This window comes from Myxocyprinus asiaticus, chromosome 27, assembly GCF_019703515.2.
Source record: "Myxocyprinus asiaticus isolate MX2 ecotype Aquarium Trade chromosome 27, UBuf_Myxa_2, whole genome shotgun sequence".
NCBI classification, from domain to species: domain Eukaryota; kingdom Metazoa; phylum Chordata; class Actinopteri; order Cypriniformes; family Catostomidae; genus Myxocyprinus; species Myxocyprinus asiaticus.
Genome location: NC_059370.1, coordinates 4403082 through 4421737, shown reverse-complemented (window position 1 = coordinate 4421737; position 18656 = coordinate 4403082). Strand labels below are relative to the sequence as shown.

The following is an 18656-nucleotide window of genomic DNA, read 5'->3' as shown; positions in this document are numbered from 1 at the left end:
GAAAGAAATGAGTGATAGTCTTGTTACGGAAAGATTGTAGACTGAGTGCTTTTTTGGAAAAAAGAAAGTCCTGCTGGAATTGGTCCCACCTCAGAATACGCTTCCAATGTCCTTTTGTTTTTTGTTATAAAATCCTACCACTAGGGGTCTTGTTGAGATTAAGTGTTTAGACACCACCCATTTGTTGCCAGAATATCCATAAATCTCTGCCCATAGATTTGCTTACAAAACAATACACATATTTCTTTCATTTTATAAATATTTATTTCGTAGAGGCAATATCGCAGCCCATGAGCTTTTCCGAGGTGTGATTATTGCTGCTTGAAAACGTACTCTGCCGAGATTTGTTCAAATACAGTCGGCCTTGGCCATTTCTTTTGATTATCTCTTTGGAGGCTTCCTGTCTTGTTTTGGAAAGGTTTTTGACAGAATGCTTTAAAGAAGAGAGCACAGCTGGGATTGAACCCCCTCCCAATACGTTTGCAGTGTCGTTCCATTGTTCATTATCAGATCCTAGCACTAGGGGGCTTATTGAGTTGGCCTGTCTGCAAGCATGTTCTCTGAGATGAAGTGTTTTGACTCCACCCCTTTGTTGCCAAAATACCCATAATTCACTGCCCCCAGATTTGCTAAAGCAACAATGCACCTATGTTTTAAATTAACAGGAGAATAATGGAGAAACTATCCAGTACATATCTCTGAGCTGTTTAATAGACACATAGTGCAGCCAGCAGTGCTTGAAGGTGGATTGCATGGAAGTTTAAGGCTTGATACCACCCTGCTGTTTCATGTCCAGATATGTGGAGATGAGAGGTCAAGACCTTCATTGTTATTTTTTCGCAGAGGCAATATTGTAGCCTATGAGGTTTGTTTGAGAGCGTGATCATTGCTGGTTGAAAACTTTACCCAATACCCCGCTAGGATGACTTGAAATACAGTCAGCCTTGGCAATTTTTGTTAGTCTGTTTAGAGACTTCCTATCTTGTTGTGAAAGAAATGAGTGGTAGTCTTGTTACGGAAAGATTGTAGACTGAGTGCTTTTTTGGAAAAAAGAAAGTCCTGCTGGAATTGGTCCCACCTCAGGATACGCTTCCAATGTCCTTTTGTTTTTTGTTATAAAATCCTACCACTAGGGGTCTTGTTGAGATTAAATGTTTAGACTCCACCCATTTGTTGCCAGAATATCCATAAATCTCTGCCCATAGATTTGATTACAAAACAATACACATATTTCTTTCATTTTATAAATATTTATTTCGTAGAGGCAATATCGCAGCCCATGAGCTTTTCCGAGGCGTGATTATTGCTGCTTGAAAACGTACTCTGCCGAGATTTGTTCAAATACAGTCGGCCTTGGCCATTTCTTTTGATTATCTCTTTGGAGGCTTCCTGTCTTGTTTTGGAAAGGTTTTTGACAGAATGCTTTAAAGAAGAGAGCACAGCTGGGATTGAACCCCCTCCCAATACGTTTGCAGTGTCGTTCCATTGTTCATTATCAGATCCTAGCACTAGGGGGCTTATTGAGTTGGTCCTGTCTGCAAGCATGTTCTCTGAGATGAAGTGTTTTGACTCCACCCCTTTGTTGCCAAAATACCCATAATTCACTGCCCCCAGATTTGCTAAAGCAACAATGCACCTATGTTTTAAATTAACAGGAGAATAATGGAGAAACTATCCAGTACATATCTCTGAGCTGTTAATAGACACATAGTGCAGCCAGCAGTGCTTGAAGGTGGATTGCATGGAAGTTTAAGGCTTGATACCACCCTGCTTTTTCATGTCCAGATATGTGGAGATGAGAGGTCAAGCCCTTCATTGTTATTCTTTCGCAGAAGCGACATCGTAACCTATGAGGTTTGTCTGAGGCGTGATCATTGCTGGTTGAAAACTTTACCCAATACCCCGCTAGGATGACTTGAAATACAGTCAGCCTTGGCAATTTTTGTTAGTCTCTTTAGAGACTTCTTATCTTGTTGTGAAAGAAATGAGTGATAGTCTTGTTACGGAAAGATTGTAGACTGAGTGCTTTTTTGGAGAAAAGAAAGTCCTGCTGGAATTGGTCCCACCTCAGAATACGTTTCCAATGTCCTTTTGTTTTTTCTTATAAAATCCTACCACTAGGGGTCTTGTTGAGATTAAGTGTTTAGACACCACCCATTTGTTGCCAGAATATCCATAAATCTCTGCCCATAGATTTGCTTACAAAACAATACACATATTTCTTTCATTTTATAAATATTTATTTCGTAGAGGCAATATCGCAGCCCATGAGCTTTTCCGAGGCGTGATTATTGCTGCTTGAAAACGTACTCTGCCGAGATTTGTTCAAATACAGTCGGCCTTGGCCATTTCTTTTGATTATCTCTTTGGAGGCTTCCTGTCTTGTTTTGGAAAGGTTTTTGACAGAATGCTTTAAAGAAGAGAGCACAGCTGGGATTGAACCCCCTCCCAATACGTTTGCAGTGTCGTTCCATTGTTCATTATCAGATCCTAGCACTAGGGGGCTTATTGAGTTGGTCCTGTCTGCAAGCATGTTCTCTGAGATGAAGTGTTTTGACTCCACCCCTTTGTTGCCAAAATACCCATAATTCACTGCCCCCAGATTTGCTAAAGCAACAATGCACCTATGTTTTAAATTAACAGGAGAATAATGGAGAAACTATCCAGTACATATCTCTGAGCTGTTTAATAGACATATAGTGCAGCCAGAAGTGCTTGAAGGTGGATTGCATGGAAGTTTAAGGCTTGATACCACCCTGCTGTTTCATGTCCAGATATGTGGAGATGAGAGGTCAAGACCTTCATTGTTATTCTTTCGCAGAGGCAATATCGTAGCCTATGAGGTTTGTCTGAGGCGTGATCATTGCTGGTTGAAAACTTTACCCAATACCCTGCTAGGATGACTTGAAATACAGTCAGCCTTGGCAATTTTTGTTAGTCTCTTTAGAGACTTCCTATCTTGTTGTGAAAGAAATGAGTGATAGTCTTGTTACGGAAAGATTGTAGACTGAGTGCTTTTTTGGAAAAAAGAAAGTCCTGCTGGAATTGGTCCCACCTCAGAATACGCTTCCAATGTCCTTTTTTTTTTTGTTATAAAATCCTATATATGTATACGATCATGCCATGCTACTGATCTGCTGGTGGCCAGTGGAGTAGTTAAAGACACCAACAGAGTGTGCTCTTCATATCATAATAAGAAGGGAGAAGCAAAATAATGAATAGATGGATATACATGGCCAATACGCTAACTGGTTCTGGTTTTTTAGCATGGCAGGATGATTTAAATCACTGACATTAGTGAATTTATAAGGTACTAACGAAGGTGACTGAGGACTGCGAGTTGTGCTATGACCTAAATAAGCTGGTAATTAGCAGCAGAATACACAGTTTAGCTCTCCTTCACATTAAGCACATGCGAAGAAAGAGAGGTGAAATTCAGGTTGTAAAATTTGGCGAAAGTGCTAGGGGAAGCTCCACCTGCAGCTAGGCAGATGTTTTCAAGGTAAACACCATCAGACAATGTCCATTAAGAGGCCATGCCTCTAGTGGAGTGAGCTTTAACCCCAATAGGGCACTTATGACTTGCGAGTCATATGCAATCGCAATGGTTTCCACTAGCCAATGTGACAATCTTTGTTTGGAGACAGCTAAACCTTTGAGTGCTTTAACTCAAGCACTAAGTACCAAACTGGCACAGTGATGGGGCGAGATGGTCTCAACCACCTTGTGCCATGCTATAATTTCACAATCAAAGGATGTCTGCCTATTGATAGACCACCCAGTGGGATACTTTGAGCATAGACTGGGTAAGCCCTGCGTCCAAACATTCTTGCAGAAAGTGAATTGGAAAAGAGATCTTTGTTGTGAAAATGTTTGTACCCCGAGCAATTGCATCAGGGCTTGTAGCTTTTATTGGTTTTTGACACACACTTGGCATGAAGCCAACAACATTTGAAACATGAACACAATTTTTTTGTCAAACCCAGGAAGCATCTGAGAAAACGAGATGATCCGGGTCCTCTTGGCGGCCAGAACAAATTCATCCGTGTGCTCTGGTCCCCGCTTCATGCCAGCAACATCAGGAACGCTGCTCCAGATTAGCAGGAGGCCTCCTTCCAGTACAAGGGCACCATGGGACCACAGTCTTGTGCTTGGGCTAGGGGTGTTAGGATCTCAGTGGGGACTCCATCTCCATTTTCCTCAGTGGCGGTGCAGCAGGTACTCTGATTTTGCAAGGGCTTTTTCCCAAGGAAGAGCATGAGTGAGTTGAACTGGACTCATCCTTCAGAAAGAGGGAGAGACAAGAGTGCAGCATTTTGAGTCTCATGCACTCGCAGTGAACATAGTCTGACCTACCGTGCGCCGCTTCTGCGTGAGCTTGACCCATACAGATGACACAGCACTTGTGCCCAATTCAAAGATATTATCCATTGAGTCCCACGGGGCGCAGAATAATCTGTTCACTGATGGATGGATATGAGTTGTAGTTATTTTTATCCATCATTTGCTGCTTTTGCATTATTTCTGCATTGTAAAGTACCTGTTTTGTCACTGAGCTCTTTCTCTCTCCCTCTCGCGCACGCACAGAGACACACACACACACACACACACACACACACTTGCACACACATACACTGAGAGCCACATTTATTTCTGTCATGAAGTTGCTGACACCATCCTACCTGTGTCAGGTCTGTCGGTGTCCAAAATAGAATGTGCTAAAATTACCTCAGGAATTATTAAAAAACATCCATTTTAAACGTGCAACTATATCTAATACAGTAAAAGGCTATATCTGCATTTTTATGATGAATTACTGACCTACAGATTTCTTCTCTGCAGAACCATCACGTATGTTCATGGTTTTTATTGGGATATTTTTTTGTCTCACCTCAAGCAAACTACTCCAGAGTTTGTTTGCAATCGGACCAAGGCCACCTGGATGACCGATTGTTTTGGTGCAGATCCGAGTGCGATTGTTCATATATGCCTAAATAAACCTAAGGAAGAAAACACACCAGGTTCTAAAACAAATGGTCCAAACAAGCCAGGTGTGTGCAGTGCCGGTCCTTCCTATACGCAATATACACGTTGCATAGGGCCTCTGATCCGACAGGGGGCCCCCACACTGTCCAAGACATTATAAGCAGCCAGTACAGGTATTTGTTGTCATGCAAACAGGAGAGCTCCCTGAGACAAACCTAACCATAACAGTTAAAAAAAAAAAAAAAAAAAAAAAAAAAAAAAAAAAAAAAAAAAAAAAGAAAAAAGAATAATATTACATGCAAATATTCATGTAATGTCAACTGTAGAGGAGGAGGAGGGGGTTGTTTTTATTAAATAATTGTTATAATGAATTATTTCGGTTCCATTTCGGACATGCGCCAGATAAAATGAGATTCATAACATAGTAGATAGGCATGGCTATGTTTACTACATGTCAAGAGATGGAAAAAAAGGGAGAAAGCACAGCAGGTAAGTGAAACAATCAAGTATGAAGCATTATCATTAGAAAGCTCATACTCCAGTTCTCCAGCCAGGGGCAGCGCCACGGCGAGGCCACGAGGTTGAGCTGGAAGACTTTGGGAGGATCTCGCACTGGCGCAAACCCCACGAACCCCTCTGTCTGCTGACGCAGCATCCTCTCCCCTGCAGTACGCCCATGGGGATCTCCGGCCCTCCGTCATAGCGCATGGTCTCATTACATTTGGTGGATCTGATGATGGGGACAATGCCATGTTCGTCGCAGCATCTATGGCGAGTGGTCAGGCCCGACGGAGGATGCTGCTGCTCCTCCCTCCGGTAAGGGTGAAGAGCTCGTTGATACTGAGCTGCTTTGCATCCTCTCACGGGTGGTTGAGGAACTCGGCTTAGAGTGGTCCCCTCCAGTCAAGCTAGAAAGATCTCATCTGGGTGAACGGTTCCTACAGTCCGGCCGCTGTCAAAAGACTGTGTCCCAAAAAGTAGCGCCATTCTTCCCGGAGGCTTCTTCACAAAGACATGGCACACGCCCTTCTCTGCACGTGCTCAGGTCGGAGGGGCTGCTTCTTTCATGTTGTTCGATTGGACAACATGACTGTAGTAGCTTACATAAATCGCCAGGGCAGAATCCAATTGCTGTTAATGTTGAGCCTGACACGGCACCTCCTCCTTTTGAACAAGCACCATTTCCTTTCCTTATGTGCACAAATGTCTCAGGCCGCCTAAACTGCGGCGTGGATCTGATGTCCCACCAGGGAGCTATACCCAGGGAATGGAGGCTTCATTCTCAGATGGTCCTGAGGATTTGGGACATATTTGGCAAAGCAGAAGTGGACAACCCACTGTCCCCTCTGGTACTCCATGTCCCGAGCCTCACCAGGCGTGGATGCTATGCCTCACAAATGGCCAATAAAACACAAGTATGCATTTCCTTCAGTACGCCTCCTCAATTCTGTCATTTGCAAAATTCAAGAAGACACTGAAGCAGTTCTACTGGTTGCACCGAAATGGCTGAATCAGTCATGGTTTCCTGAGATGGTTGAGCTACTGGCCGCCCCCCCTTGAGAAATACAGATGAGAAGGGATCTCCTCTCTCAAGCACAGGGCATGATCTGACCTCCCCAGCCAGAGCTCTGGAACCTGCACTTTGGCCCCTGATCGGAGCCCACCAAACATGCCAGGATTAGCTCAATTGGTAATGAACATCATCCTGCAGGCTAGAGCACTGTCCACAAGATGCCACTATGTGCTAAAATGGTATATGTTTGCAAACTGGTGCTCTCCACATGGCACAGAGCCAGTAAATTGCTCCATAGCTGAGATCCTCACGTTCCTCCAAAAACAAATGGATGCAGGTCTCACCCCGTCGAAGCTTAAAGGTGTCATGCATTGAGAAATCAAATTTTCCTTGATCTTTTGACATATAAAAGGTCATAGTACTATAAAAACATTTGTAAGTTACAGAACTCAAAACGTATTCATTAGTTCATCTTTATTGAAACCAATATTGCTAAACGACTCATTTTCTACTCCCTCGTCTCTATTACGTAATAGAGATGAATACATCAGCACAAGTCTGCCTCTGCATAAACAGGTCAATGCCCACTTCTTCATCATCACCTCTTTGGCCCGCCCACAGGTTCGCGGTTAGAGTGGTGATAAGAGTCAGCACGGCAGGGAGAAATACAGGGATTATTGGAGCAACAAGAGGGTCGAGATGCCTGCAAAGTTTACAAAACGTTGTGCAGTGCCAGGTTGTGGAAAAACAGACAAAAATTGTAATTGTCAAATAGTCGTTTGATGTCACTTAACGTAACATGAGATCACATTAAACTCTAATGATGCGTGAGCAGCACTGCAGTCCGCGCCTGACTGTGGAGAGGAAGAATTACACAGCTCACAGTCCAGATGCACTTTAAACTTTCCACACAGCTTCAGGTGATGTAGATCACAAAGTATGAGAGAATTATAATGCAAAAATACTAAATAAGTAAATACAGAAGCACTCTCATTGTGGAGTAAGTGGAGCTGGAGCAAAACTTGCGTGTCGAGTGCCTTTAAAGGAAACACCCCGGCGGAACATCAGTTATAACTTTTTATTAAAGTTCAAATAATACGGAAGCAGATCATGTAAATAACTACACACTCCAAAACTGGAATTTCTCTGTGCGGTCAGCACCTCTTCTATGAGTTGTGTGAAGTGTCCTGATCTAAGGGGGAGAGATTGAAACTGCACCCAGTTGATGCACACTCTGTCGTGGGGATGCTCGTCCCTCAAGTGCGCATGCTTAATGCAGCTAGATTATAACATGATGGCTTGCGACTTATTGAATCATAATATATGTCACTGTGCATTTCGTATCAAAAAAACAATTTGGCAATAAGCAGCTTTATTAATAAGAAAGAGTTTGTTTTTTTGTGAGTTAAAGATGGACTGAAGTGAACAGAAAGGTGAGAGAGGTAGTCTTCACCCCATTATACACTGCAACAAAATATGTTTTGGATTTTGTTTTGGCTTGTTTTCCAATATAAATATCTAAAACTCCTTTAAAACAACATAAATTTTCTTTAGCAGCTATACTGCTGAAGAAAAAATTGTTGTCTGAGAATGTTGAATATAATATTAAAAATACAAATATTTTAAAATATCTAAACATCCTTTAAAAAAGATGCATTCACCTGAGAAGCAGCATATAAGATATTTAGGCTTGTTTTTAGAGAATAGATCTTGAATATAAGTATATTTTGTCTTTACTGCACTCGCAGAAGTATAACCAAGTGAAAATATACACTTATATACAAAATACACTTACTTTTAAGATACATTCTCTTAAAGCAAGTCTAAATATCTTATATGTTGCTTCTCAAGTAAATGTATTTTATTTTAAGGATTTTTAGACAATTTTAAATGAAAAACAAGACAAAAAAACGTGATAACAATAGAACAACAATTCCACATGCATACAGGCGGGGGTGTTGACACTTATTTCATATGCAAAGATGTTACCCAATTATAGCAGTGGGCATTGAAGTCTTAATGAGGACACAAACTGAAAACTGAGCTTTTTAATCAGAGGGCAAAAACAGGATAGAAAATTATTTCTAAATTATGACTATTTTTGATGAAAAAATCTTACTAACATTATAAGTGTACCTCAGTGAATGTTATAAAAAGAAAAAAAAAATGCAATGCATGACACCTTTAAGGTCTATGTAGCAACTATCTCTGCATACCATACCCCGGAAGCTGGCTCCTCTATAGGCAGATATGATCTAATTATAAAATTCCTCAAGGGAGCGAGGTGCGTAAACCCCCCTCGCCCTGCTACAGTCCCAACCTGGGACCTGAACCTGGTGCTGAAGGCGCTCATGAGCCCCCTGTTCGAGCCTTTGGAATCTGAGTTATTTGTGCTCTCTCTTAAGACCGCACTCCTGCTGGTTCCAGCCTCGGTTAAACATGTGGATGATATGCAAGTGCTGTCGGTAGGCAGCTCATGGCTGGAGTTCGGGCCAGGTCTTTCAAAGGCCACTCTCAAACCCAGAAAAGGCTACATGCCTAAGGTTTTATCCACGCCCTTCAGGGCCCAGGTCGTCTGCCTACAGGCTTTCTTTCACCTCACCATTTAATTCGGACGAGGAGCAGACGCTACACTTGTTATGCCTGGTGCAGGCATTACATATTTATGTGGATCGTACCCATCAGTTCAGACTGTCAGATCAGCTCTTTGTTTGCTTTGGAGGATGCACAAAATGCATGTCTGTCTCCAAACAAAGACTCTCTCATTGGATTGTTGATGCGATCGCCCTCGCCTATGAGTCACAGGCTGCACGATGCCCCATCGGGGTGAAAGTGTATTCAAGCAGAAGCATGGCCTCTTTATGGGCATGGGTAAACTCTGTGTCCTTGCAGGACATATGTTTAGCAGCAGGTTGCTCTTCGCAAAGCACATTTGCCAGGTTTTATATCCTAGATGTGGCCTCTCTCTCTTCACAAGTCCATTACTATATACACTTTGAGGCATGTTTTCACCATCCTATGCAGCCTGTGACATCCTACACATATCCTTCCTGGAGTGTCTATGCCTTGGACAAGGCCCCTCTGTGGGGTGAGACATCACGTCAGTAGTGTGGCGGTATTGGACACTGTTCACATAGCGTCAGTGATGCAATGTTGAGAGATCATAATCGAAAGGAAACGTCTCGGTTGTGCATGTAACCTCAGTTCCCTGAGATGAAGGGAAAGAGACATTGCGGAAGCTGGCCGCACTAATGACACAGAGCTTCGAGGTGCGAGCATTGCGCTCCTTGTCCCTCTGAGGAAATGGTGGTTTCGCACCCGCTTATATAGGCCAACTACGTGCCTAAAGGGGCAGGGCTGAAACACCATTGCCAATTTTAGAATTGCTGTTATTGTACAAAGGGCTTCATCTTGGTCGTTGAGAAAGGAATTTCCCATAGTGTCAGCAACGCAAAGTCTCGTTCCCTTCATCTCAGGGAACTGAGATTACATGCATAACCGAGACAATTTCCTTTCCCTCTTTTCTATGCCGTTTGAGTGCACTGCAATTACAGCTGTAACAATTAAATTGTTAGGACTTTATATTAGTGTGTAAGTACATAGGCAAGTAAGAAATTAGTTATACAAAGTAATAACATGTTGTTACTGTAATAGGCTGTTTTTCTACAGCTCCTAACACATTGTGAGTGTTGTCAGTGCTACTACTTAAATGAATATAAGGGCCTAATAAGCATGACGTAGCCAAGTAAAAGTAAAAAATGTTATGCACCAAGTCCAAATGTTCAGGAGAATATTTCAAAAACCAAAGATGGGAAGGATTCATTATTATTATTATTATTATGGGTAGGATGTGTTTGCGAAAGCATTAGATGTGGTGTGACATTATCAGGTCACATGACCAGGAAGTTATAATGATTTGAAAATGTAAAAAATTCATAAAAAATACACAAAATCATATATCCAAAATCCAAGTCGTGTAAGATGTGTGTCAGGTGTTTATGAATATATTAAATGTAAATATATAACAGGTGGTGTGACATCATCAGGTCACATAACCAGGAATTTATATAGATTTGAATATTTCAAAAATTCATAAAATATACACAAAATCATATTTCCAAAATCCAAGTCATGTAAGATGTGTGTCAGGTGTTTGTGAATATATTACAGGTGTGACATCATCAGGTACCAGGAAGTTTTCTATATATATATATATATATATATATATATATATATATATTTGAAAAGTTTATATATATATATATATATATATATATATATATATATATATATATATATATATATATATATATATATATATATATATATATATATATATATATATATATATATATGCTATAACAACACCTGTTTCTATTCTCCTGTTCAATAACAATATTGTATTCTAACATTTTCTTCTAGCTCATAGAAACAGCTGCACACGCAGATGCTGACCTTAATAAAGACAATATTCATCGCTGTCAAACGAAGGATGCACTTGCAGGTTTTGATTCAAAATATCTCCGTCACCATATGAATGGGTAGAGCCATAAACTGACACCTACATGTCGCAAAATCGTCTGTGACTTCTCTTAAAAAACAGCCATTTATTATCGTAGTAAACTCAACACACTGTTCACTCCAATAGGATTGCTGAGAATAAAACATGTTGAAGATTAGTGGACAGGTGGCCAGTTCATTAAGTTATGCACCATTTCCTCACAAAAGCAGTTTATTATTCTTTTTTTGGGGGGGGGGGGGTTTCCCTTTTTCTCCCAATTTGGAATGCCCAATTCCCAATGCGCTCTAAGTCCTTGTGGTTGCATAGTGATTCACTTCAGTCTGGGTGGCAGAGGACGAATCCCAGTTGCCTCTGCGTCTGAGACAGTCAACCCGTGCATCTTATCACGTGGCTTGTTGAGCACGTTGCCACAGAGACATAGCGTGTGTGGAGGCTTCACGCCATCCACTGTGGCAACCACGCTCAATTCACCACATGCCCCACTGAGAACAAACCACATTATAGCAACCACGAGGAGGTTACCCCATGTGACTCTACCCTCCCTAGCAACTGGGCCAATTTGGTTGCTTAGGAGACCTGGCTGGAGTCACTCAGCACACCCTGGGATTCAAACTAGTGAACTAGCGAACTCCAGGGGTGGTAGCCAGCGTAGTTTACCACTGAGCTACCCAGGCACCCACAGTTTATTATTCTTGTCTCTGGTCTTCTCGCCAGTGAACCGCCATAAGAATGTCTATAGGACCGCTCCGTTATGCTTTTTTGCTAACTTTGCTCATCTTGGTAGAAGGACTCTGATTGTCACACAACAGGGTCCGGGGTTGCTAGATTACGGGGGCGACTCCACCATTACTGAGAGAGAGTTGTTGTGAGACATGCAGTTGGAGTAAGTGTGCTTAATAAAGTTTCTACAGTTAAGTTTACCTCCTCATCTGCTCTGTGTATCATGACATATTCCACTTGATTGTTTTCTATTCTATTTATTTCATTTTGGTTTTTACGGAGTGAAAAATGCTCCAAACGATTCAGTGTGTGAGCTGTCTCAATGATTCGGACCATTTTGCTAAACCGTTTGACGTATTCTTTGAAGGAATCGACTCAAATGAGTAATTCATTCATAAATCGGGCATCACTAGTTCTGATTCTAAACAAGCGACAGAAATACGGGACACATGACATGATTGCTAAAATATTGTCAGGGAAAATGTTTCTTCACTCAGTCTTCATACAGAGGATAAACTGCTGGGTGCTGTTACAAATATTTGCCGGGAGTGCTACGGGGGTGCTATGGACTTTCTTGGGGAGGCTGATGCACAACGCTAGCCCCTCCCTAGTGCCGCCTCTGTCTCCAGCTATTAGACCACTGTTTTAAGACAGAAATGCCACAACGAATGTAATTTATTAATTTGTCTGTACACATCAAAGCATACAAAATCAAAATGCAATATACGGTATATGATTTGCAATAAACAATAATATATATAGTAATAATCACATACCTGTTCAATCATGCAAGTTCTGCTGAATAGGCCATGTCATGTCAATGCTTCAAAAAACAATATCCATTAGAACTTTTAGTCCAAATTGTGCTCATTTAGAGAAATATGCTCATATGTTTGCTTCAGATTTCTTTCATATATATATATATATATATATATATATATATATATATATATATATATATATATATTTTTGTGATAGTAAAAGCATTCAACTGTGATAATGTTTCAGAATGCAAGATGGCGCTAGAGTGTTATTTTTGGCAAGCATTTAGCTGTCATTTCAAATTTTATTTAATTTATTTCATTGTTCATTTGTCTTACTCCCATTTTAACACTTTTGTTATCTGTCTTTTAGTCTTCAATCATTTACTCTTGTTCATTGTTTTGTTGTTTCATTGTTTGGAAAGTTTTGACATGACTAGTCTGTAAACATAGCTGATACAATTATTTTGCACTGTTACTATGTTAGGCCATTTTTAAACGAGGTATGAAATTGTTTTTTTTTTTTGTTTTTTTTTTTTTTTTTTTGCCTTCAGGGACAGTTCTCAAGTTAGACCAGTAAGACCAGCAGCACCAGCGAGATGTCGGTAATGTACAGCTAGTTAAAGCAGGCACAAGTGCAGACCCCAGTAATGTAGAGCCAGCAAGTGCCATGCCTGACACTTCAGAATGGCTTTATGTTCCTTTTCACTTTATTTATTGCAAATTGGCAATTTATATAACGTTGACTTATTGTCAGTATAAAAAAAATAATAAATAGCTACTAATGTTCCTTAGAATTAGCACAATGTATGTTGTTAGTTTACTACGAAACTGCTCTGTGAAACGGGTGGGGGGATCATTTTGGGGATTACGGACAAACTGACGGGGGTGGGACACAAAGTATTGCTTAAGGCCCACAAAAGGCTAGGACCAGCACTGGGTGTGTGATTCATGGAGTAACATACCTTGTGAAAGTGAGTGACTATTTATCCCCTCGAAGCTTGCTGTAGAACACAAAGCCTATGTCCATTTGCAGCTTTCAGTAAGTGAAGAAATTACTTCAGAAACTATTTACGATAAAAAAAAAAAACAGGTGGTGGAGAGGGAAATTTAACCACCAGTCATTGCGAACCATTAGAGTACTGAGGTAGTTTGGCTAAAATAAAATAAACAAATAGAATCTGAGACGCTGTCTTTTAAATTAAGCTTAATTTACCTCAGCTTTCTATGCGGATGTGTGTGAGTGCAAAGCCTACGAAATGCGACCATTACATCCATTATCATGACAATTGGCCTTATAACTGTTTAGACGACATATAAAATAAAATAACCAAATAACATGTATTTTTAATATTAAACAGCAACAGTCAATTACGAGTTACAAGTCTGGAGAAATACAGTATTTAAGTATATTTAAATGTATAACAATACATTTTTATAAGAATGCACATGGATTTATTTTATATATATATATATATGGATGTATAGTTATTTATTGTGCATATATTGTATACACGCGCATGTGTCATACTTGAACACTGTAATTTGCGTGACTCAAGTGTTGTCTGTGTTTGATGACTTTGCAGGGTATTCCAAATGAACGAATTTTGTCAACTGAAGTGAACTTCAACAGATATTCCGTGCTCAGTGAGTAGGGAGCAGTGAACACTGCGTAGGGACCCTGCAGATTGGAACGCACCTCTACTGTGCTGTTGTTGTTGTTGTCAGGGGTGGCATCACTACTCCAACTGTGGTGGGGCAAATGCTACGATCACATGGAGCATGCAGAATTAAATTTAGATGATCATCATCACATATTCTGTATACAGATGCATATATACAGTATATGAATGCATAAAAATAACTACACTGTGTCTTAATAAAACAGAAACTATGTTCATTATATTTAGTAGGATTCATCTAGTCATATAGTGTTTCCTTATTTTGTAGGGGGTTTGTTCATTGTTGATGGGTTTTCGAGTGGGGGGATCGCCAAACTGGATTGCGCATCCTTAAAGCCCAGGGCCCCTGGGCACTGGCCTGGTCGGCAATCCATCACTGATATATAGGTGTGTATACAGCTTTTACACTGCCATTTCATGTTATTGATCTATGAAGAAGAAGAAGAAGAAGAAGAAAGCCTTTATAATTGTCACACATTATACATTTTCATGTATACAGTGAAATTTCTTTGTTTTCACATATCCCAGCTAAGCTGGGATCAGAGTGCAGGGTCAGCCATGATATGGTGCCCCTGGAGCAGACAGGGTCAAGGGCCTTGCTCAAGGGCCCAACAGTGGCATCTTGGCAGTGTTGGGGCTTGAACCCCCAACCCTCTGATCAGTAACCCAGAGCCTACTGAGCCACCACTGCCCCCTAATGAGGGAATGTATTTAGCTGTGCTGATGAATTATGGAGAAAATATTAAATTTGAGTATATAATGGGATTATTAGAAGAAATGTATTGGAATATTTTACAAATTACAACATATTGCAAAGCTATATTAGGCTACTCTCTTGAATAAAAAAAAAAAGAGGAACAATTCGTTCAAGTTATGTAATTTTATTCGTAGTCTACTTCTGGAAAATATATCCCAAAATGCGGGGCTACACTTTTCCTAACCAAAAGAAAATATGATCCTTCTTTCTCTTTAAATATTACGCTGGCTGTTGCGTATATGGATTGATGAATGTTTTTCTTAAGTGTTTATTTGAGGATGTGAAGTGCATGGTGTCTTTGACCAATTACTTTAGACACAGAAACATCAATAGTTAAAGTGCTCACAGACAGCACAGATTCACTGGCTTTTTACCAGCATGTCAGGTCGCAGTGGGCCGCCTTTACGCGAATTATTTTTCAGGGCATTTTATAGAAGATAAAAACACTGTAATCTTTATTGGCAAGCATGTTCACGGAAAAAGTCCGAAAACAAATCGAAAAAAATACAGATATGCTCGTTTTGGACGGGATTAAAAACAATGAGAAGCTCTGGTAATTATTACATTGCCCCACATAAAACAAATCCCATCCATATAGTCAGGGCCGCAACTAAATATATGTTGAGGGGTATGCAACATCAGTGTTCCCACCCACCCCACCAAATACACACACACACATACACACAGTAGCGGTTCTAGCTTGTTTGGCACCCTGGGCGAAACCCGCTTAAACACACCTCCAAATTCTAAATGAGAACACCCCAAAGATGTTGACCGGGTTGGGGTGTGCCACCACCTCGTGCCTCCCCCCCCACCCCCCAAGATGCCGCTCTGGGCGACTGCCCAAGTTGCCCATGCCTAAATCCACCAATGCACACACACACACACACACACACACACACACACACACACACACACACACACACACACACAAATAAAAAGCCAAAAACCCATAGGCAAATTTCATGGCCTTTTTGGAGCCTTTTAAATAGTCATGCGAAGGTGACAACATTTTTTACACCTAGAATTAATAACTCTATATTATTTATATTAATATAAACTCTAACTTTATATTAATAACCATTAATATAAAAATAAATAAAAATAAACGAAAATTAATAAAACATATTTTTTTAAAAATCAAGAATTCAATAAAAACTTTTAACAATTATAACAATGTGATGCCAGTTAATTCAAACTTTTATATTAAGAATTTAATTTAGAATTGTTATACAAACAGTCATGTACATACCAATGAAACCATTTAGTAATTAAAAAAACAACAACTAATTATTAATTCAATTTTATCTGCATCGTTGTTTTCCATCTAAACAGAAAAAGAAAGAAAATAAAGAAGAGGCATGACTGATTCTGCAGCAAGCCTGTCCATCACACATTTCTTTGCCCAATTTTTTGGATTTAGTCAATAATTGATCCACGTGTTGTTTAATTATTCCTGAGGTATTTACTCATACCACATCCAATGGTTCCTCACGTCGTGTTTGACAGCGAGACAACAACAGGCGAAGGTTGAAAAGCGCAGCAACATTAGTTATGGTTAGTAAGAGGAGCCCAAGTATAGGCTGGAAATAGCAAAGGGTCATTAACAACTTTTTTAACAAGCTTTTCTCTCTAAATGTAAAGCAACTGATCGCCTATTCCCAAACATATGGCAACTTTTTGCATAACTACTGGGAAATTAACTGATATTTATATTAGCTGGCAATCTGCACATCTCGGCAACATTAAATGTCGCTTTACCTCAAGTCTTTCTTCAAGATTTTCAGTGATAACGTGATAAATTAAGCCTACCAATCTCTGTTTATCCACTTGGGCATTGTTTTCTTCATTTTAATGCACTGTTTTTCATTTTACATCTTCCTTTTTCTGTTCTGCGCCCCATACTCTGACCATTTTTGTAATGTGACAGTCAGATCAACATCGGTAGACAGAGGATTAGCGTTAGCTATGAAGGTACCTCTTGATAAAAAAATAATAATAAATAAATAAAATAATCCGTATTTGAACCCATTTAAAATGCTAGGAAAATGTAAGTTAAATCAAATTAAATAAAATAAAAGTTAAATAAAATACATCCTTTCATTATTGTTTAAAATTGTGCTTTTGGTTATTTGTAAGGTATTTTAGGAGATTTAAAAAGTATGATTTTGGCACCCCCCTAGTGTAGCGCCCCTGTGCTTGCATATGTTGCATACCCCATTTTTGCGCCCCTGCATAGTAGTTTATGACATCACATGGCTCGTTGATAAGGGCTGCGATTTTACTGACAGTATATCAGAGGATGTACATTAGGAAGGGGACGCATTTTATTTATTTTTATTACTATTATCATCTCTCCCTCCTCGGTTTTTGGCTTCAAACATGAGTAAACTTTTCTTATGGGCTGACAGATAGCAGCAGAGGTGGGTGATGAGGGGAAAGTTTAGCACAACAGGCACCCACACAGACCCCCCCCCAGTCAACAAATTTGGGGGCGTGTTGAAGCAGGTTTCGCCCAGGGCGCCATACAAGCTAGAACCGCTACTGCCGTTGGCTGCAGAACACGACTCGTAAAATTGGGACTGTCCCAGTTTTATCAGGACATCTGGTCACCCTAGATGGCATGAGGGTGAGTAAATGATGAGAAAATTTTCATTTTTGGGAGAACTATCCCATTAATGTGAAATTTAGCACAATTTTCTTAACACCTTAGTTCTTTAAACAAGTTAGGCCATGTGTCCACCAAAGCGTTTTTGCCAGCTGAAAATGCCAGGCACTCTTCTGAAAACGACCAGTTGGGAGTGAGAGGCGCAGCGTTTTTTCAGCTGAGATGCTTTGGTTGCTATGATACGGAATATCCACTGAAGTAATGTGTTGCAAGTACCTAATTTCACAGATAGTTTGTGTTATCAACAAGTAGGCTACTGAATGTAAAAATGTCGGCACAAGGAAGAGTACTTGCTCTGGATGAAAGGAAGGCTGAAGCACGTAACTACAAGCATTTGTTCCTACAAGCATTATTTTTCATAATCATATTGTGGTAGTCCGGGAATTTCATCTGGTACAGACATGATTACTCAGAGACCAGCAAACTTCTCCATTGTTGTTCAGTCATTGAACAAACAGGATGTGACGGTTGGTCGTTGTGGTATTTATCCCGCCCTTCCTCCACTGTGATTGGACGGCTTGGGAAAAAGTGACAGCAACTAAGTTTCCATCCAAGGATTTTTTGCTTAAAAAGTTTTAGCGCATCAAAATTAAGCTGATGGAAACGCAAATTATCGGGAATAATAGGGTTAAAAAAAAGTGTTACTATGAATGCAAACTTTAATACAGTAAAAAAGACACTCTATTAGCATAACATAAATATATATAAATAAATAAAAATTTCCAACATTCTTTTGAATGTCCTTGTACTAAAATAAAATAATTGATGCCATGAGTGTACCTTCATTTACACAGTCACCACTGATGAGTTTTGTATGCTGAGTCTTCATGTCTGTGTGTATCATTGGCAACATATAAATTATCTTTAAGAGACAGTTTCTGGTCATCTTATCACAGTACTGAATTTACCCTTATTACAATTTTTTCCGTAGTACTTCTGACATTCATAGGATTTTACTTTTAAAGATGATACTTCAGATGAGATCTCACTTAAATATACCAGATAACATCTAGGGGGATCTTCTCTAATACAGTGTTTTGTATTTAA

At 40.0% G+C, this 18656-nt stretch overlaps 5 non-coding genes across 5 annotated transcripts; all 5 read left to right on the top strand.

The window, feature by feature from the left end:
- Positions 1-831: 831 nt before the first annotated feature.
- LOC127418453 (U4 spliceosomal RNA) lies at positions 832-973 on the top strand. Its single transcript, XR_007893463.1, has one exon. It is a non-coding gene; the product is annotated as a U4 spliceosomal RNA (small nuclear RNA).
- Positions 974-1250: 277 nt separating this feature from the next.
- On the top strand, positions 1251-1385 carry LOC127418457 (U4 spliceosomal RNA). The gene has a single exon (XR_007893467.1). It is a non-coding gene; the product is annotated as a U4 spliceosomal RNA (small nuclear RNA).
- Positions 1386-1820: 435 nt separating this feature from the next.
- Positions 1821-1961, top strand: LOC127418452 (U4 spliceosomal RNA). Its single transcript, XR_007893462.1, has one exon. It is a non-coding gene; the product is annotated as a U4 spliceosomal RNA (small nuclear RNA).
- A 277-nt stretch (positions 1962-2238) lies between these two features.
- Positions 2239-2373, top strand: LOC127418456 (U4 spliceosomal RNA). The gene has a single exon (XR_007893466.1). It is a non-coding gene; the product is annotated as a U4 spliceosomal RNA (small nuclear RNA).
- A 436-nt stretch (positions 2374-2809) lies between these two features.
- Positions 2810-2950, top strand: LOC127418438 (U4 spliceosomal RNA). Its single transcript, XR_007893449.1, has one exon. It is a non-coding gene; the product is annotated as a U4 spliceosomal RNA (small nuclear RNA).
- Positions 2951-18656: the final 15706 nt, after the last annotated feature.